Below are 20,895 nucleotides of genomic sequence, written 5' to 3'. Positions count from 1 at the left end.
CACCGTCTCTGCCCATCTTCCGTGGGTGAGTGGACACAGCCGGATCCGCACTGCGCCCTGCCTGACCGTCTGCCGTGGGCGAGTGGACACAGCCAGATCCGCACTGCGCCCTGCTTGCCCGTCTGCCGTGGGTGAGTGGACACAGCCAGATCCGCACTGCGCCCTGCCTGCCCGTCTCCCGTGGGTGAGTGGACACAGCCATATCCGCACTGCGCGCTGCCTGCCCGTCTCCCGTGGGCGAGTGTACACAGCCAGATCCGCACTGCGCACTTCCTGACCGTCTGCCGTGGGTGAGTGGACACAGCCAGATCCGCACTGCGCCCTGCATAACCGCCTGCCGTGGGTGAGTGGACACAGCAAGGTCCGCACTGCGCCTTGCCTGCCCGTCTCCCGTGGGCGACTGGACACAGCCAGATCCTCACTGCGCCCTTCCTGCCCTTCTGCCGTGGGTGAGTGGACACAGCCAGATCCGCACTGCGCCCTGCCTGACCGTCTTCCGTGGGTGAGTGGACACAGCCAGATCCGCACTGCGCCCTGCCTGACTGCTTGCCGTGGGTGAGTGGACACAGCCAGATCCGCACAGCGCCCTGCCTGACCGCCTGCCGTGGGTGAGTGGACACAGCCAGATCCACACTGCGCCCTGCCTGCTCGTCTGCCGTGGGTTAGTGGACATAGCCAGATCCACACAGCACCGTCTCTGCCCATCTTCCGTGGGTGAGTGGACACAGCCGGATCCGCACTGCGCCCTGCCTGACCGTCTGCCGTGGGTGAGTGGACACAGCCAGATCCGCACTGCGCCCTGTATGACCGTCTGCCGTGGGTGAGTGGACACAGCCAGATCCGCACTGCGCGCTGCCTGCCCCTCTCACGTGGGTGAGTGGACACAGCCAGATCCGCACTGCGCCCTGCCTGCCCGTCTCCCGTGGGCGAGCGGACACATCTAGATCCGCACTGTGCCCTGCCTGCCCGTCTCCCATGGTTGACTGGACACAGCCAGATCCGCACTGCGCCCTGCCTGCCCGTCTCCCGTGGGTGAGTAGACACAGCCAGATCCGCACTGCGCCCTGCCTGCCCGTCTCCCGTGGGTGAGTGGACACAGCCAGATCCACACTGCGCCGTGCCTGCCCGTCTGCCGTGGGCGAGTGGACACTGCCAGATCCGCACTGCGCACTGCCTGACCGTCTGCCGTGGGTGAGTGGACACAGCCAGATCCGCACTGCGCCCTGCCTAACCGCCTGCCGTGGGTGAGTCGACACAGCAAGATCCGCACTGCGCCTTGCCTGCCCGTCTCCCGTGGGCGAGTGGACACAGCCACATCCGCACTGCGCCTTTCCTCCCCTTCTGCCGTGGGTGAGTGGACACAGCCAGATCCGCACTGCGCCCTGCCTGACCGTCTACCGTGGGTGAGTGGACACAGCCAGATCCGCAATGCGCCCTGCCTGACTGCTTGCCGTGGGTGAGTGGACACAGCCAGATCTGCACTGCGCCCTGCCTGTCCGCCTGCCATGGGTGAGTGGACACAGCCAGATCCGCACTGCGCCCTGCCTGCCCGACTCCCGTGGGTGAGTGAACACAGCCAGATCCGCACTGCAGCTTGCCTGTCTGTCTCCCGTCAGTGAGTGGACACAGCCAGATCCGCACTGCGCCCTGCCTGCCCGTCTCCCGTGGGTGAGTGGACACAGCCGGATCCGCACTGCGCGCTGCCTGCCCGTCTCCAGTGGGCGAGTGGAAACAGCCAGATCCGCACTGCGCGCTTCCTGCCCGTCTGTCGTGGGCGAGTGGACACAGCCATATCCGCACTGCGCCCTGCCTGCCCGTCTGCCGTGGGTGAGTGGACACAGCCAGATCCACAATGCGCCCTGCCTGCCCGTCTGCCGTGGGTGAGTGGACACAGCCAGATCCGCACTGCGCCCTGCCTGCCCGTCTCCCGTGGGTGAGTGGACACAGCCAGATCCGCACTGCGCGCTGCCTGCCCGTCTCACGTGTGCGAGTGGACACAGCCAGATACGCACTACGCCCTGCCTGACCGTCTGCCGTGTGTGAGTGGACACAGCCAGATCCGCACTGCGCCCTGCCTGCCCGTCTCCCGTGTGTGAGTGGACACAGCCAGATCCGCACTGCGCCCTGCCTGCCCGTCTCCCGTGGGTGAGTGGACACAGCCAGATCCGCACTGCGCCCTGCCTGACCGTCTGCCGTGGGTGAGTGGACACAGCCAGATCCGCACTGCGCCCTGCCTGACTGCCTGCCGTGGGTGAGTGGACACAGCCAGATCCGCACTGCGCCCTGCCTGCCCGTCTTCCGGGGGCGAGTGGACACAGCCAGATCCGCACTGCGCCCTGCCTGCCCTTCTGCCGTGGGTGAGTGGACACAGCCAGATCCGCACAGTGCCCTGCCTGACCGTCTGCCGTGGGTGTGTGGACACAGCCAGATCCACACTGCGCCCTGCCTGCCCGTCTGCCGTGGGTGAGTGGACACAGCCAGATCCGCACTGCGCCCTGCCTGACCGTCTCCCGTGGGTGAGTGGACACAGCCAGATCCGCACTGCGCCCTGCCTGCCCGTCTCCCGTGGGTGAGTGGACACAGCCAGATCCGCACTGCACCTTGCCTGCCCGTCTCCCGTCAGTGAGTGGACACAGCCAGATCCGCACTGAGCCCTGCCTGCCCGTCTCCCGTGGGTGAGTGGACACACCAGATCCGCACTGCGCCCTGCTTGCCCGTCTCCCGAGGGTGAGTGGACACAGCCAGATCCGCACTGCGCCCTGCCTGCCTGTCTCCCGTGGGTGAGTGGACACAGTTAGATCCACACTGCGCCCTGCCTGCCCGTCTCCCGTGGGCGAGCGGACACAGCCAGATCCGCACTGCGCCCTGCCTGACCGTCTACCGTAGGTGAGTGGACACAGCCAGATCCGCACTGCGCCCTGCCTGCCCGTCTGCCGTGGGCGAGTGGACACAGCCAGATCCGCACTGCGCCCTGCCTGACCGTCTGCTGTGGGTGAGTGGACACAGCCAGATCCACACTGCGCCCTGCCTGCCCCTATGCTGTGGGCGAGTTGACACAGCCAGATCCACACTGCGCACTGCCTGACCGTCTCCCGTGGGCGAGTGGACACAGCCAGATCTGCACTGCGCCCTGCCTGACCGCCTGCCGTGGGTGAGTGGACACAGGCAGATCCGCACTGCGCCCTGCCTGCCCGTCTCCCGTGGGCGAGTGGACACAGCCAGATCCGCACTGCGCCCTGCCTGCCCTTCTGCCGTGGGTGAGTGAACACAGCCAGATCCGCACTGTGCCCTGCCTGCACGTCTCCCGTCAGTGAGTGGACACAGCCAGATCCGCACTGCGCCCTACCTGCCCGTCTCCCGTGGGCGAGTGGACACAGCCCGTTCCGCACTGCGCTCTGCCTGCCCGTCTGCCGTTGGTGAGTGGACACAGCCAGATCCGCACTGCGCCCTGCCTGACCGTCTGCTGTGGGTGAGTGGACACAGCCAGATCCGCACTGCGCCCTGCCTGCCTGTCTGCCGTGGGTGAGTGGACACAGCCAGATCCGCACTGCGCCCTGCCTGACCGTCTCACGTGGGTGAGTGGACACAGCCAGATCCACACTGCGCCCTGCCTGCCCCTCTGCCGTGGGCGAGTGGACACAGCCAGATCCGCACTGCGCCCTGCCTGACCGTCTGCCGTGGGTGAGTGGACACAGCCAGATCCGCACTGCGCCCTGCCTTCCCGTCTCCCGTGGGCCAGTGGACACAGCCAGATCCGCACTGCGCCCTGCCTGCCCGTCTCCAGTGTGCGAGTGGACACAGCCAGATCCGCACTGCGCCCTGCCTGCCCGTCTGCCGTGGGCGAGTGGACACAGCCAGATCCGCACTGCGCCCTGCCTGACCGCCTGCCGTGGGTGAGTGGACACAGCCAGATCCACACTGCGCCCTGCCTTACCGCCTGCCGTGGGTGAGTGGACACAGCCAGATCCGCACTGCGCCCTGCCTGCCCGTCACCCGTGGGCGAGTGGACACAGCCAGATCCGCACTGCGCCCTGCCTGACCGCCTGCCGTGGGTGAGTGGACACAGCCAGATCCGCACTGCGCCCTGCCTGCCCGTCTCCCGTGGGCGAGTGGACACAGCCAGATCCGCACTGCGCCCTGCCTGCCCTTCTGCTGTGGGTGAGTGGACACAGCCAGATCCGCACTGCGCCCTGCCTGACCGTCTGCCGTGGATGAGTGGACACAGCCAGATCCGCACTGCGACCTGCCTTACCGCCTGCCGTGGGTGAGTGGACACAGCCAGATCCGCACTGCGCCCTGTCTGCCCGTCTTCCGGGGGCGAGTGGACACAGCCAGATCCGCACTGCGACCTGCCTGCCCTTCTGCCGTGGGTGAGTGGACACAGCCAGATCCGCACTGCGCCCTGCCTGCCCTTCTGCCGTGGGTGTGTGGACACAGCCAGATCCACACTGCGCCCTGCCTGCCCCTCTCCCGTGGGTGAGTGGACACAGCCAGATCCGCACTGCACCTTGCCTGCCCGTCTGTCGTCAGTGAGTGGACACAGCCAGATCCGCACTGCGCCCTGCCTGCCCCTATGCTGTGGGCGAGTGGACACAGCCAGATCCGCACTTCGCCCTGCCTGAACGTCTGCCGTGGGTGAGTGGACACAGCCAGATCTGCACTGCGCCCTGCCTGACCGCCTGCCGTGGGTGAGTGGACACAGCCAGATACGCACTGCGCCCTGCCTGACCGTCTCCCGTGGGCGAGTGGACACAGCCAGATCCGCACTGAGCCCTGCCTGCCCTTCTGCCGTGGGTGAGTGAATACAGCCAGATCCGCACTGCGCCCTGCCTGCCCGTCTCCCGTCAGTGAGTGGACACAGCCAGATCCGCACTGCGCCCTACCTGCCCGTCTCCTGTGGGTGAGTGGACACAGCCAGATCCGCACAGCGCGCTGCCTGCCCGTCTCCTGTCAGTGAGTGGACACATCCAGATCCGCACTGTGCCCTGCCTGCCCGTCTCCTGTGGGTGAGTGGACACAGCCAGATCCGCACAGCGCGCTGCCTGCCCGTCTCCCGTGGGCGAGTAGAAACAGCCAGATCCGCACTGCGCACTGCCTGCCCGTCTGTCGTGGGCGAGTGGACACAGCCAGATCCGCACTGCGCCCTGCCTGCCCGTCTCCTGTCAGTGAGTGGACACAGCCAGATCCGCACTGCGCCCTGCCTGCCCGTCTCCCATGGGTGAGTGGACACAGCCATATCCGCACTGCGCGCTGCCTGCCCGTCTCCCGTGGGCGAGTGGACACAGCCAGATCCACACTGCGCCCTGCCTGCCCGTCTGTCGTGGGCGAGTGTACACAGCCAGATCCGCACTGCGCCCTGACTGACCGTCTGCCGTCGGTGAGTGGACACAGCCAGATCCACACTGCGCCCTGCCTGCCCGTCTGCCGTGGGCGAGTGAACACAGCCAGATCCGCACTGTGCACTTCCTGACCGTCTGCCGTGGGTGAGTGGACACAGCCAGATCCGCACTGCGCCCTGCCTGCCCTTCTGCTGTGGGTGAGTGGACACAGCCAGATCCGCACTGCGACCTGCCGCCCGTCTCCCGTCAGTGAGTGGACAAAGCCAGATCCGCACTGTGCCCTGCCTGCCCGTCTCCCGTCAGTGAGTGGACACTTCCAGATCCGCACTGCGCCCTGCCTGCCCGTCTCCCGTGGATGAGTGGACACAGCCAGATCCGCAGTGCACCTTGCTTGCCGTCTCCCGTCAGTGAGTGGACACAGCCAGATCCGCACTGTGCCCTGCCTGCCCGTCTCCCGTGGGTTAGTGGGCACAGCCAGATCCGCACTGCGCCCTGCCTGCCCGTCTCCCGTGGATGAGTGGATACAGCCAGATCCGCACTGCACCTTGCCTGCCGTCTCCCGTCAGTGAGTGGACACAGCCAGATCCGCACTGCGCCCTGCCTGCCCGTCTGCCGTGGGCGAGCGCACACAGCCAGATCCGCACTGCGCACTGCCTGACCGTCTGCCGTGGGTGAGTGGACACAGCCAGATCCGCACTGCGCACTGCCTGACCGCCTGTCGTGAGTGAGTGGACACAGCCAGATCAGCACTGCGCCCTGCCTGACCGTCTGCCTTTGGTGAGCGGACACAGCCAGATCCACACTGCGCCCTGCCTGCCCGTCTGCCGTGGGTGAGTGGACACAGCCAGATCCGCACTGCGCCCTACCTGCCCGTCTCCCATGGGTTAGTGGACACAGCCAGATCCGCACTGCACCCTGCCTGACCGTCCTTCGTGGGTGAGTGGACACCGCCAGATACGCACTGCGCCCTGCCTGCCGGTCTCCCGTGGGTGAGTGGACACAGCCTGATCCGCACTGCGCCCTGCCTGCCCGTCTCCCGTGGGTGAGTGGACACAGCCAGATCCACACTGCGCCCTGCCTGCCCGTCTGCCGTGGGCGAGTGGACACAGCCAGATCCGCACTGCGCCCTGCCTGACCGTCTGCCGTGGGTGAGTGGACACAGCCAGATCCGCACTGCGCCCTGCCTGCCCGTCTCCCGTGGGCGAGTGGACACAGCCAGATCCGCACTGCGCCTTGCCTGCCCGTCTCCCGTCAGTGAGTGGACACAGCCAGATCCGCACTGCGCCCTGCCTGCCCGTAACCCGTGGGCGAGTGGACACAGCCAGATCCGCACTGCGCCCTGCCTGCCGGTCTCCCGTGGGTGAGTGGACACAGCCAGATCCGCACTGCGCACTGCCTGCCCGTCTCCCGTGGGTGAGTGGACACAGCCAGATCCGCAGTGCGCCCTGCTTGCCCGTCTCCCGTGGGCGAGTGGACACAGCCAGATCCGCACTGCGCGCTGCCTACCCGTCTCTCGTGGGCGAGTGGACACAGCCAGATCCGCACTGCGCGCTGCCTGCCCGTCTGTCGTGGGCGAGTGGACACAGCCATATCCGAACTACGCCCTGCCTGACCGTCTGCCGTGGGTGAGTGGACACAGCCAGATCCACACTGCGCCCTGCCTGCCCGTCTGCCGTGGGCGAGCGGACACAGCCAGATCCGCACTGTGCACTGCCTTACCATCTGCCGTGGGTGAGTGGACACAGCCAGATCCGCACTGCGCCCTGCCTGACCGCCTGTCGTGGGTGAGTGGACACAGCCAGATCCGCACTCCGCCGTGCCTGCCCGTCTGCCGTGGGTGAGTGGACACAGCCAGATCCACACTGCGCCCTGCCTGCCCGTCTGCCGTGGGTGAGTGGACACAGCCAGATCCGCACTGCGCCCTTCCTGACCGTCTCCCGTGGGTGATTGGACACAGCCAGATACGCACTGCGGCTTGCCTGCCCGTCTCACGTGGGTGAGTGGACACAGCCAGATCCGCACTGCGCCCTACCTGCCCGTCTCCCGTTGGTGAGTGGACACAGCCAGATCCGCAATGCGCACTGCCTGCCCGTCTCCCGTCAGTGAGTGGACACAGCCAGATCCGCACTGCGCTCTGCCTGACCGCCTGCCGTTGGTGAGTGGACACAGCCAGATCCGCACTGCGCTCTGCCTGACCGTCTGCCGTGGGTGAGTGGACACAGCCAGATCCACACTGCGCCCTGCCTGCCCGTCGGCCGTGGGCGAGTGGACACAACCAGATCCGCACTGCGCCCTGCCTGACCGTCTGCCGTGGGTGAGTGGACACAGCCAGATCCACACTGCGCCCTGCCTGCCCGTCGGCCGTGGGCGAGTGGACACAACCAGATCCGCACTGCGCCCTGCCTGACCGTCTGCTGTGGGTGAGTGGACACAGCCAGATCCACACTGCGCCCTGCCTGACCGTCTGCCGTGGGTGAGTGGACACCGCCAGATCCGCACTGCGCCCTGCCTGCCCGTCTCCCGTGGGTGAGTGGACACAGCCAGATCCACACTGCGTCCTGCCTGCCCGTCTGCCGTGGGTGAGTGGACACAACCAGATCCGCACTGCGCCCTGCCTGACCGTCTGCCGTGTGTGAGTGGACACAGCCAGATCCGCACTGCGCCTTGCCTGACCGTCTGCCGTGGGTGAGTGGACACAGCCCGATCCGAACTGCGCCCTGCCTGACCATGTGCCGTGGGTGAGTGGACACAGCCAGATCCACACTGCGCCCTGCCTGCCCCTGTGCCGTGGGCGAGTGGACACAGCCAGATCCGCACTGCGCCGTGCCTGACCGTCTGCCGTGGGTGAGTGGACACAGCCAGATCCACACTGCGCCCTGCCTGACCGTCTGCCGTGGGTGAGTGGACACCGCCAGATCCGCACTGCGCCCTGCCTGCCCGTCTCCCGTGGGTGGTTGGACACAGCCAGATCCGCACTGCGCCCTGCCTGCCCGTCTCCCGTCTGTGAGTGGACACAGCCAGATCCGCACTGCGCCCTGCCTGCCCGTCTGCCGTGGGCGAGTGGAAACAGCCAGATCCGCACTGCGCCCTGCCTGACCGTCTGCCGTGGGTGAGTGGACACAGCCAGATCCGCACTGCGCCCTGCCTAACCGCCTTCCGTGGGTGAGAGGACACAGCCAGATCCGCACTGCGCCCTGCCTGCCCGTCTCCCGTGGGTGATTGGACAGAACCAGATCCACACTGCGCCCTGCCTGCCCGTCTCCCGTGGGTGAGTGGACACAGCCAGATCCACACAGCGCGCTGCCTGCCCGTCTCCCGTGGGCGAGTGGACACAGCCAGATCCGCACTGCGCGCTGCCGGCCCGTCTGCCGTGGGTGAGTGGACACAGCCCGATCCGCACTGCGCCCTGCCTGACCGTCTGCCGTGGGTGAGTGGACACAGCCAGATCCGCACTGCGCGCTGCCTGCCCGTCTCCCGAGGGTGAGTGGACACAGCCAAATCCGCACTGCGCGCTGCCTGCCCGTCTGCCGTGGGTGAGTGGACACAGCCAGATCCGCACTGCGCGCTGCCTGCCCGTCTCCCGTGGGTGAGTGGACACAGCAAGATCCGCACTGCGCGCTGCCTGCCCGTCTGCCGTGGGTGAGTGGACACAGCCCGATCCGCACTGCGCCCTGCCTGACTGTCTGCCGTGGGTGAGTGGACACAGCCAGATCCGCACTGCGCCCTGCCTGCCCGTGTGCCGTGGGCGAGTGGACACAGCCAGATCCGCACTGCGCCCTGCCTGACCGTCTGCTGTGGGTGAGTGGACACAGCCAGATCCACAGTGCGCCCTGCCTGCCCCTCTGCCGTGGGCGAGTGGACACAGCCAGATCCGCACTGCGCCCTGCTTGACCGTCTGCCGTGGGTGAGTGGACACAGACAGATCTGCACTGCGCCCTGCCTGCCGGTCTCTCGTGGGTGAGTGGACACAGCCAGATCCGCACTGCGCCCTGCTTGCCCGTCTGCCGTGGGCGAGTGGACACTGCCAGATCCGCATTGCGCCCTGCCTGACCGTCTGCCGTGGGTGAGTGGACACAGCCAGATCCGCACTGCGCCCTGCCTAACAGCCTTCCGTGGGTGAGTGGACACAGCCAGATCCGCACTGTGCCCTGCCTGCCCGTCTCCCCTGGGCGAGTAGACACAGCCAGATCCGCACTGCGCTCTGCCTGCCCGTCTGCTGTGGGTGAGTGGACACAGCCAGATCCGCACTGCGCCCTGCCTGACCGTCTGCCGTGGGTGAGTGGACACAGCCAGATCCACACTTCGCCCAGCCTGCCCGTCTGCCGTGTGTGAGTGGACACAGCCAGATCCGCACTGCGCCCTGCCTGACCGTCTCCCGTGGGTGAGTGGACACAGCCAGATCCGCACTGCGCCCTGCCTGCCCGTCTCCCGTGGGTGAGTGGACACAGCCAGATCCGCACTGCACCTTGCCTGCCCGTCTCCCGTCAGTGAGTGGACACAGCCAGATCCGCACTGCGCCCTGCCTGCCCGTCTCCCGTGGGTGAGTGGACACAGCGAGATCCGTACTGCGCGCTGCCTGCCCGTCTCCCGTGGGCGAGTGGAAACAGCCAGATCTGCAATGCGCGCAGCCTGCCCGTCTGTCATGGGCGAGTGGACACAGCCATATCCGCACTGCGCCCTGCCTGCCCGTCTGCCGTGGGTGAGTGGACACAGCCAGATCCGCACTGCGCCCTGCCTGCCCGTCTGCCGTGGGTGAGTGGACACAGCCAGATCCGCACTGCGCCTTGCCTGCTCGTCTCCCGTCGGTTAGTGGACACAGCCAGATCCACACTGCGCCCTGCCTGCCCGTCTCCCGTGGGCTTGTGGACACAGCCCGATCCGCACTGCGCCCTGCCTGACCGTCTGCCGTGGGCGAGTGGACACAGCCAGATCCGCACTGCGCCCTGCCTGCCCGTCTCCCGGGGGCGAGTGGACACAGCCAGATCCGCACTGCGCCCTGCCTGCCCTTCTGCCGTGGGTGAGTGGACACAGCCAGATCCGCACTGCGCCCTACCTGACCGTCTGCCGTGGGTTTGTGGACACAGCCAGATCCGCACTGCGCCTTGCCTGCCCGTCTCCCGTCAGTGAGTGGACACAGCCAGATCCGCACTGCGCCCTGTCTGCCCGTCTGCCGTGTGTGAGTGGACACAGCCAGATCCGCATTGCGCCATGCCTGCCCGTCTCCCGTCAGTGAGTGGACACAGCCAGATCCGCACTGCGCGCTGCCTGCCCGTCTCCCGTGGGTGAGTGGACACAGCCAGATCCGCACTGCGCCCTGCCTGCCCGTCTCCAGTGGGCGAGTGGACATAGCCAGATCCGCACTGCGCCCTGCCTGCCCGTCTCCAGTGGGCGTGTGGACACAGCCAGATCCACACTGCGCCCTGCCTGCCCGTCTGCCGTGGGTGAGTGGACACAGCCAGATCCGCACTGCGCCCTGCCTGCCCGTCTCCCGTCAGTGAGTGGACACAGCCAGATCCGTACTGCGCCCTGCCTGCCCGTCTCCCGTGGGCGAGTGGACACAGCCAGATCCGCACTGCGCCCTGCCTGCCCGTCTGCCGTGGGTGAGTGGACACAGCCAGATCCGCACTGCGCCTTGCCTGCTCGTCTCCCGTCGGTGAGTGGACACAGCCAGATCCACACTGCGCCCTGCCTGCCCATCTCCCGTGGGTGCGTGGACACAGCCAGATCCGCACTGCGCCCTGCCTGCCCGTCTCGCCTGGGCGAGTGGACACAGCCAGATCCGCACTGCGCCCTGCCTGCCGGTCTCCCGTGGGTGAGTGGACACAGCCAGATCCGCACTGCGCCCTGCCTGCCCGTCTGCCGTGGGCGAGTGGACACAGTCAGATCCGCACTGCGCCCTACCTGACCGTCTGCCGTGGGTGAGTGGACACAGCCAGATCCACACTGCGCCCTGCCTGCCCGTCTGCCGTGGGCGAGTGGACACAGCCAGATCCGCACTGCGCCCTGCCTGACCGTCTGCCGTGGGTGAGTGGACACAGCCAGATCCGCACTGCGCCCTGCCTGCCCGTCTCCCGTGGGCGAGTGGACACAGCCAGATCCGCACTGCGCCTTGCCTGCCCGTCTCCCGTCAGTGAGTGGACACAGCCAGATCCGCACTGCGCCCTGCCTGCCCGTAACCCGTGGGCGAGTGGACACAGCCAGATCCGCACTGCGCCCTGCCTGCCGGTCTCCCGTGGGTGAGTGGACACAGCCAGATCCGCACTGCGCACTGCCTGCCCGTCTCCCGTGGGTGAGTGGACACAGCCAGATCCGCAGTGCGCCCTGCTTGCCCGTCTCCCGTGGGCGAGTGGACACAGCCAGATCCGCACTGCGCGCTGCCTACCCGTCTCTCGTGGGCGAGTGGACACAGCCAGATCCGCACTGCGCGCTGCCTGCCCGTCTGTCGTGGGCGAGTGGACACAGCCATATCCGAACTACGCCCTGCCTGACCGTCTGCCGTGGGTGAGTGGACACAGCCAGATCCACACTGCGCCCTGCCTGCCCGTCTGCCGTGGGCGAGCGGACACAGCCAGATCCGCACTGTGCACTGCCTTACCATCTGCCGTGGGTGAGTGGACACAGCCAGATCCGCACTGCGCCCTGCCTGACCGCCTGTCGTGGGTGAGTGGACACAGCCAGATCCGCACTCCGCCGTGCCTGCCCGTCTGCCGTGGGTGAGTGGACACAGCCAGATCCACACTGCGCCCTGCCTGCCCGTCTGCCGTGGGTGAGTGGACACAGCCAGATCCGCACTGCGCCCTTCCTGACCGTCTCCCGTGGGTGATTGGACACAGCCAGATACGCACTGCGGCTTGCCTGCCCGTCTCACGTGGGTGAGTGGACACAGCCAGATCCGCACTGCGCCCTACCTGCCCGTCTCCCGTTGGTGAGTGGACACAGCCAGATCCGCATTGCGCACTGCCTGCCCGTCTCCCGTCAGTGAGTGGACACAGCCAGATCCGCACTGCGCTCTGCCTGACCGCCTGCCGTTGGTGAGTGGACACAGCCAGATCCGCACTGCGCTCTGCCTGACCGTCTGCCGTGGGTGAGTGGACACAGCCAGATCCACACTGCGCCCTGCCTGCCCGTCGGCCGTGGGCGAGTGGACACAACCAGATCTGCACTGCGCCCTGCCTGACCGTCTGCCGTGGGTGAGTGGACACAGCCAGATCCACACTGCGCCCTGCCTGCCCGTCGGCCGTGGGCGAGTGGACACAACCAGATCCGCACTGCGCCCTGCCTGACCGTCTGCTGTGGGTGAGTGGACACAGCCAGATCCACACTGCGCCCTGCCTGACCGTCTGCCGTGGGTGAGTGGACATCGCCAGATCCGCACTGCGCCCTGCCTGCCCGTCTCCCGTGGGTGAGTGGACACAGCCAGATCCACACTGCGTCCTGCCTGCCCGTCTGCCGTGGGTGAGTGGACACAACCAGATCCGCACTGCGCCCTGCCTGACCGTCTGCCGTGTGTGAGTGGACACAGCCAGATCCGCACTGCGCCTTGCCTGACCGTCTGCCGTGGGTGAGTGGACACAGCCCGATCCGAACTGCGCCCTGCCTGACCGTGTGCCGTGGGTGAGTGGACACAGCCAGATCCACACTGCGCCCTGCCTGCCCCTGTGCCGTGGGCGAGTGGACACAGCCAGATCCGCACTGCGCCGTGCCTGACCGTCTGCCGTGGGTGAGTGGACACAGCCAGATCCACACTGCGCCCTGCCTGACCGTCTGCCGTGGGTGAGTGGACACCGCCAGATCCGCACTGCGCCCTGCCTGCCCGTCTCCCGTGGGTGGTTGGACACAGCCAGATCCGCACTGCGCCCTGCCTGCCCGTCTCCCATCAGTGAGTGGACACAGCCAGATCCGCACTGCGCCCTGCCTGCCCGTCTGCCGTGGGCGAGTGGAAACAGCCAGATCCGCACTGCGCCCTGCCTGACCGTCTGCCGTGGGCGAGTGGAAACAGCCAGATCCGCACTGCGCCCAGCCTGACCGTGTGCCGTGGGTGTGTGGACACAGCCAGATCCGCACTGCGCCCTGCCTGACCGCCTGCCGTGGGTGAGTGGACACAGCCAGATCCGCACTGCGCCCTGCCTGACCGTCAACCTGGGTGAGTGGACACAGCCAGATCCACACTGCGCCCTGCCTGCCCGTCTGCCGTGGGCGAGTGGACACAGCCAGATCCGCACTGCGCCCTGCCTGACCGTCTGCCGTGGGTGAGTGGACACAGCCAGATCCGCACTGCGCCCTGCCTGACCGCCTGCCATGGGTGAGTGGACACAGCCAGATCCGCACTGTGCCCTGCCTGCCCGTCTCCCGTGGGCGACTGGACACAGCCAGACCCGCACTGCGCCCTGCATGACCGCCTGCCGTTGGTGAGTGGACACAGCCAGATCCGCACTGCGCCGTGCCTGCCCGTCTCCCGTGGGCGAGTGGACACAGCCAGATCCGCACTGCGCCCTGCCTGCCCTTCTGCCGTGGGTGAGTGGACACAGCCAGATCCGCACTGCGCCCTGCCTGACCGTCTGCCGTGGGTGAGTGGACACAGCCAGATCCACACTGCGCCCTGCCTGCCCGTCTGCTGTGGGTGATTGGACACAGCCCGATCCGCACTGCGCCCTGCCTGACCGTCTGCTGTGGGTGAGTGGACACAGCCAGATCCGCACTGCGCCCTGCCTGACCGCCTGTCGTGGGTGAGTGGACACAGCCAGATCCGCACTGCGCCCTGCCTGACCGTCTGCCGTGGGTGAGTGGACACAGCCAGATCCACACTGCGCCCTGCCTGCCCGTCTGCTGTGGGGGAGTGGACACAGCCAGATCCGCACTGCGCCCTGCCTGAACGTCTCCCGTGGGTGAGTGGACACAGCCAGATCCGCACTGCGCCCTGCCTGCCCGTCTGCCGTGGGCGAGTGGACACAGCCAGATCCGCACTGCGCCCTGCCTGACCGTCTGCTGTGGGTGAGTGGACACAGCCAGATCCGCACTGCACCCTGCCTGACCGCCTGCCGTGGGTGAGTGGACACAGCCAGATCCGCACTGCGCCCTGCCTGCCCGTCTCCCGGGGGCGAGTGGACACAGCCAGATCCGCACTGCGCCCTGCCTGCCCTTCTGCCGTGGGTGAGTGGACACAGCCAGATCTGCACTGCGCCCTGACTGACCGCCTGCCGTGGGTGAGTGGACACAGCCAGTTCCGCACTGCGCTCTGCCTGCCCGTCTGCCGTGGGCGAGTGGACACAGCCCGATCCGCACTGCGCCCTGCCTGACCGTCTGCCGTGGGTGAGTGGACACAGCCAGATCCACACTGCGCCCTGCCTGCCCGTCTGCTGTGGGTGATTGGACAAGGCCCGATCCGCACTGCGCCCTGCCTGACCGTCTGCTGTGGGTGAGTGGACACAGCCAGATCCGCACTGCGCCCTGCCTGACCGCCTGTCGTGGGTGAGTGGACACAGCCAGATCCGCACTGCGCCCTGCCTGACCGTCTGCCGTGGGTGAGTGGACACAGCCAGATCCACACTGCGCCCTGCCTGCCCGTCTGCTTTGGGGGAGTGGACACAGCCAGATCCGCACTGCGCCCTGCCTGACCGTCTCCCGTGGGTGAGTGGACACAGCCAGATCCGCACTGCGCCTTGCCTGCCCGTATCACGTGGGTGAGTGGACACAGCCAGATCCGCACTGCACCCTACCTGCCCGTCTCCCGTGGGTGAGTGGACACAGCCAGATCCGCACTGCACCCTGCCTGACCGTCCTTCGTGGGTGAGTGGACACCGCCAGATCCGCACTGCGCCCTGCCTGCCGGTCCGCCGTGGGCGAGTGGACACAGCCAGATCCGCACTGCGCCCTGCCTGCACTTCTGCCGTGGGTGAGTGGACACAGCCAGATCCGCACTGCGCCCTGCCTGACCGTCTGCTGTGGGTGAGTGGACACAGCCAGATCCACACTGCGCCCTGCCTGCCCCTCTGCCGTGGGCGAGTGTACACAGCCAGATCCACACTGCGCCCTGCCTGCCCGTCTGCCGTGGGCGAGTGGACACAGCCAGATTCGCACTGCGCCCTGCCTGACCGTCTGCTGTGGGTGAGTGGACACAGCCAGATCCGCACTGCGCCCTGCCTGACCGCCTGCCGTGGGTGAGTAGACACAGCCAGATCAGCACTGTGCCCTGCCTGCCCGTCTCCCGTGGGCGAGTGGACACAGCCAGATCCGCACTGCACCCTGCCTGCCCGTCCTTCGTGGGTGAGTGGACACCGCCAGATCCGCACTGCGCCCTGCCTGCCCGTCTCCCGTGGGTGAATGGACACAGCCAGATCCGCACTGCGCCCTGCCTGACCGTCTGCCGTGGGTGAGTGGACACCGCCAGATCCACACTGCGCCCTGCCTGCCCGTCTGCCGTGGGCGAGTGGACACAGCCAGATCCGCACTGCGCCCTGCCTGCCCATCTCCCGGGAGCGAGTGGACACAGCCAGATCGGCACTGCGCCCTGCTTGCCCTTCTGCCGTGGGTGAGTGGACACAGCCAGATCCGCACTGCGCCCTGCCTGACCGTCTGCCGTCGGTAAGTGGACACAGCCAGATCCACACTGCGCCCTGCCTGCTCGTCTGCCGTGGGCGAGTGGACACAGCCCGATCTGCACTGCGCCCTGCCTGACCGTCTGAGGTGGGTGAGTGGACACAGCCAGATCCACACTGCGCCCTGCCTGCCCGTCTGCCGTGGGCGAGTGGACACAGCCAGATCCACACTGCGCCCTGCCTGCCCGTCTGCCGTGGGCGAGTGGACACAGCCAGATCCGCACTGCGCCCTGCCTGACCGTCTGCTGTGGGTGAGTGGACACAGCCAGATCCGCACTGCGCCCTGCCTTACCGCCTCCCGTGGGTGAGTGGACACAGCCAGATCCACACTGCGCCCTGCCTGCCCGTCTGCCGTGGGTGAGTGGACACAGCCAGATCCGCACTGCGCCCTGCCTGACAGTCTCCCGTGGGTGAGTGGACACAGCCAGATCCGCACTGCGCCTTGCCTGACCGTCTCACGTGGGTGAGTGGACACAGCCAGATCCGCACTGCGCCCTGTCTGCCCGTCTCCCGTGGGTGAGTGGACACAGCCAGATCCGCACTGCACCCTGCCTGACCGTCCTTCGTGGGTGAGTGGACACCGCCAGATCCGCACTGCGCCCTGCCTGCCCGTCTCCCGTGGGTGAGTGGACACAGCCAGATCCGCACTGCGCCCTGCCTGACCGTCTGCCGTGGGTGAGTGGACACCGCCAGATCCACACTGCGCCCTGCCTGCCCGTCTGCAGTGGGCGAGTGGATACAGCCAGATCCGCACTGCGCCCTGCCTGCCCATCTCCCGGGGGCGAGTGGACACAGCCAGATCCGCACTGCGCCCTGCTTGCCCTTCTGCCGTGGGTGATTGGACACAGCCAGATCCGCACTGCGCCCTGATTGACCGTCTGCCGTCGGTAAGTGGACACAGCCAGATCCACACTGCGCCCTGCCTGCCCGTCTGCCGTGGGCGAGTGTACACAGCCAGATCCGCACTGTGCCCTGCCTGCCCGTCTCCAGTGGGCGAGTGGACACAGCCAGATCCACACTGTGTCCTGCCTGCCCGTCTGCCGTGGGCGAGTGGACACAGCCAGATCCGCACTGCGCCCTGCCTGACCGTCTGCCGTGGGTGAGTGGACACAGCCAGATCCGCACTGCGCCCTGCCTGACCGCCTGCCGTGGGTGAGTGGACACAGCCAGATCCGCACTGCGCCGTGCCTGCCCGTCTCCCGTGGGCGAGTGGACACAGCCAGATCCGCACTGCGCCCTCCCTGCCCTTCTGCCGTGGGTGAGTGGACACAGACAGATCGGCACTGCGCCCTGCCTGACCGTCTGCCGTGGGTGAGTGGACACAGCCAGATCCACACTGCGCACTGCCTGCCCGTCTGCTGTGGGTGATTGGACACAGCCCGATCTGCACTGCGCCCTGCCTGACCGTCTGCTGTGGGTGAGTGGACACAGCCAGATCCGCACTGCGCCCTGCCTGCCCGTCTGCCGTGGGCGAGTGGACACAGCCAGATCCGCACTGCGCCCTGCCTGACCGTCTGCTGTGGGTGAGTAGACACAGCCAGATCCACACTGCGCCCTGACAGCCCCTCTGCCGTGGGCGAGTGGACACAGCCAAATCCGCACTGCGCCCTGCCTGACCGTCTGAGGTGGGTGAGTGGACACAGCCAGATCTGCACTGCGCCCTGCCTGACCGCCTGCCGTGTGTGAGTGGACACAGCCAGATCCGCACTGCGCCCTGCCTGCCCGTCCCCGTGGGTGAGTGGACACCGCCAGATCCGCACTGCGCCCTGCCTGTCCGTCTCCCGTGGGTGAGTGGACACAGCCCGATCCGCACTGCGCCCTGCCTGACCGTCTGCCGTGGGCGAGTGGACACAGCCAGATCCGCACTGCGCCCTGCCTGCCCGTCAGCCGTGGGTGAGTGGAAACAGCCAGATCCGCACTGCGCCTTGCCTGCCCGTCTCCCGTCAGTGAGTGGACACAGCCAGATCCGCACAGCGCCCTGCCTGACCGTCTGCCGTGGGTGAGTGGACACAGCCAGATCCACACTGCGCCCTGACTGCCCCTCTGCCTTCGGTGAGTGGACACAGCCAGATCCGCACTGCGCCCTGCCTGACCGTCTGCCGTGGGTGAGTGGACACAGCCAGATCCGCACTGCGCCCTGCCTGCCCGTCTCCCGTGGGCTAGTGGACACAGCCAGATCCGCACTGCGCCCTTCCTGCCCGTCTCCAGTGGGCGAGTGGACACAGCCAGATCCGCACTGCGCCCTGCCTGCCCGTCTGCCGTGGGCGAGTGGACACAGCCAGATCCGCACTGCGCCCTGCCTGACCGTCTGCCGTGGGTGAGTGGACACAGCCAGATCCGCACTGCGCCCTGCCTGACCGTCTGAGGTGGGTGAGTGGACACAGCCAGATCCACACTGCGCCCTGCCTGCCCGTCTGCCGTTGGCGAGTGGACACAGCCAGATCCACACTGCGCCCTGCCTGCCCGTCTGCCGTGGGCGAGTGGACACAGCCAGATCCGCACTGCGCCCTGCCTGACCGTCTGCTGTGGGTGAGTGGACACAGCCAGATCCGCACTGCGCCCTGCCTGACCGCCTGCCGTGGGTGAGTGGACACAGCCAGATCCGCACTGCGCCCTGCCTGCCCGTATCCCGGGGGAGAGTGGACACAGCCAGATCCGCACTGCGCCCTGCCTGCCCTTCTGCCGTGGGTGAGTGGACACAGCCAGATCTGCACTGCGCCCTGACTGACCGCCTGCCGTGGGTGAGTGGACACAGCCAGATCCGCACTGCGCTCTGCCTGCCCGTCTGCCGTGGGCGAGTGGACACAGCCCGATCCGCACTGCGCCCTGCCTGACCGTCTGCCGTGGGTGAGTGGACACAGCCAGATCCACACTGCGCCCTGCCTGCCCGTCTGCTGTGGGTGATTGGACAAGGCCCGATCCGCACTGCGCCCTGCCTGACCGTCTGCTGTGGGTGAGTGGACACAGCCAGATCCGCACTGCGCCCTGCCTGACCGCCTGTCGTGGGTGAGTGGACACAGCCAGATCCGCACTGCGCCCTGCCTGACCGTCTGCCGTGGGTGAGTGGACACAGCCAGATCCACACTGCGCCCTGCCTGCCCGTCTGCTGCGGGGGAGTGGACACAGCCAGATCCGCACTGCGCCCTGCCTGACCGTCTCCCGTGGGTGAGTGGACACAGCCAGATCCGCACTGCGCCTTGCCTGCCCGTATCACGTGGGTGAGTGGACACAGCCAGATCCGCACTGCGCCCTACCTGCCCGTCTCCCGTGGGTGAGTGGACACAGCCAGATCCGCACTGCACCCTGCCTGACCGTCCTTCGTGGGTGAGTGGACACCGCCAGATCCGCACTGCGCCCTGCCTGCCGGTCCGCCGTGGGCGAGTGGACACAGCCAGATCCGCACTGCGCCCTGCCTGCACTTCTGCCGTGGGTGAGTGGACACAGCCAGATCCGCACTGCGCCCTGCCTGACCGTCTGCTGTGGGTGAGTGGACACAGCCAGATCCACACTGCGCCCTGCCTGCCCCTCTGCCGTGGGCGAGTGTACACAGCCAGATCCACACTGCGCCCTGCCTGCCCGTCTGCCGTGGGCGAGTGGACACAGCCAGATTCGCACTGCGCCCTGCCTGACCGTCTGCTGTGGGTGAGTGGACACAGCCAGATCCGCACTGCGCCCTGCCTGACCGCCTGCCGTGGGTGAGTAGACACAGCCAGATCAGCACTGTGCCCTGCCTGCCCGTCTCCCGTGGGCGAGTGGACACAGCCAGATCCGCACTGCACCCTGCCTGCCCGTCCTTCGTGGGTGAGTGGACACCGCCAGATCCGCACTGCGCCCTGCCTGCCCGTCTCCCGTGGGTGAATGGACACAGCCAGATCCGCACTGCGCCCTGCCTGACCGTCTGCCGTGGGTGAGTGGACACCGCCAGATCCACACTGCGCCCTGCCTGCCCGTCTGCCGTGGGCGAGTGGACACAGCCAGATCCGCACTGCGCCCTGCCTGCCCATCTCCCGGGAGCGAGTGGACACAGCCAGATCCGCACTGCGCCCTGCTTGCCCTTCTGCCGTGGGTGAGTGGACACAGCCAGATCCGCACTGCGCCCTGCCTGACCGTCTGCCGTCGGTAAGTGGACACAGCCAGATCCACACTGCGCCCTGCCTGCTCGTCTGCCGTGGGCGAGTGGACACAGCCCGATCTGCACTGCGCCCTGCCTGACCGTCTGAGGTGGGTGAGTGGACACAGCCAGATCCACACTGCGCCCTGCCTGCCCGTCTGCCGTGGGCGAGTGGACACAGCCAGATCCACACTGCGCCCTGCCTGCCCGTCTGCCGTGGGCGAGTGGACACAGCCAGATCCGCACTGCGCCCTGCCTGACCGTCTGCTGTGGGTGAGTGGACACAGCCAGATCCGCACTGCGCCCTGCCTGACCGCCTGCCGTGGGTGAGTGGACACAGCCAGATCCGCACTGCGCCCTGCCTGCCCGTCTCCCGGGGGCGAGTGGACACAGCCAGATCCGCACTGCGCCCTGCCTGCCCTTCTGCCGTGGGTGAGTGGACACAGCCAGATCTGCACTGCGCCCTGACTGACCGCCTGCCGTGGGTGAGTGGACACAGCCAGTTCCGCACTGCGCTCTGCCTGCCCGTCTGCCGTGGGCGAGTGGACACAGCCCGATCCGCACTGCGCCCTGCCTGACCGTCTGCCGTGGGTGAGTGGACACAGCCAGATCCACACTGCGCCCTGCCTGCCGGTCTGCTGTGGGTGATTGGACAAGGCCCGATCCGCACTGCGCCCTGCCTGACCGTCTGCTGTGGGTGAGTGGACACAGCCAGATCCGCACTGCGCCCTGCCTGACCGCCTGTCGTGGGTGAGTGGACACAGCCAGATCCGCACTGCGCCCTGCCTGACCGTCTGCCGTGGGTGAGTGGACACAGCCAGATCCACACTGCGCCCTGCCTGCCCGTCTG

The sequence above is a fragment of the Microcebus murinus genome, chromosome 5 (genome assembly GCF_040939455.1).
Source record: "Microcebus murinus isolate Inina chromosome 5, M.murinus_Inina_mat1.0, whole genome shotgun sequence".
Taxonomy (NCBI): Eukaryota; Metazoa; Chordata; class Mammalia; order Primates; family Cheirogaleidae; genus Microcebus; species Microcebus murinus.
Note: the sequence above shows the minus strand (reverse complement) of the source record.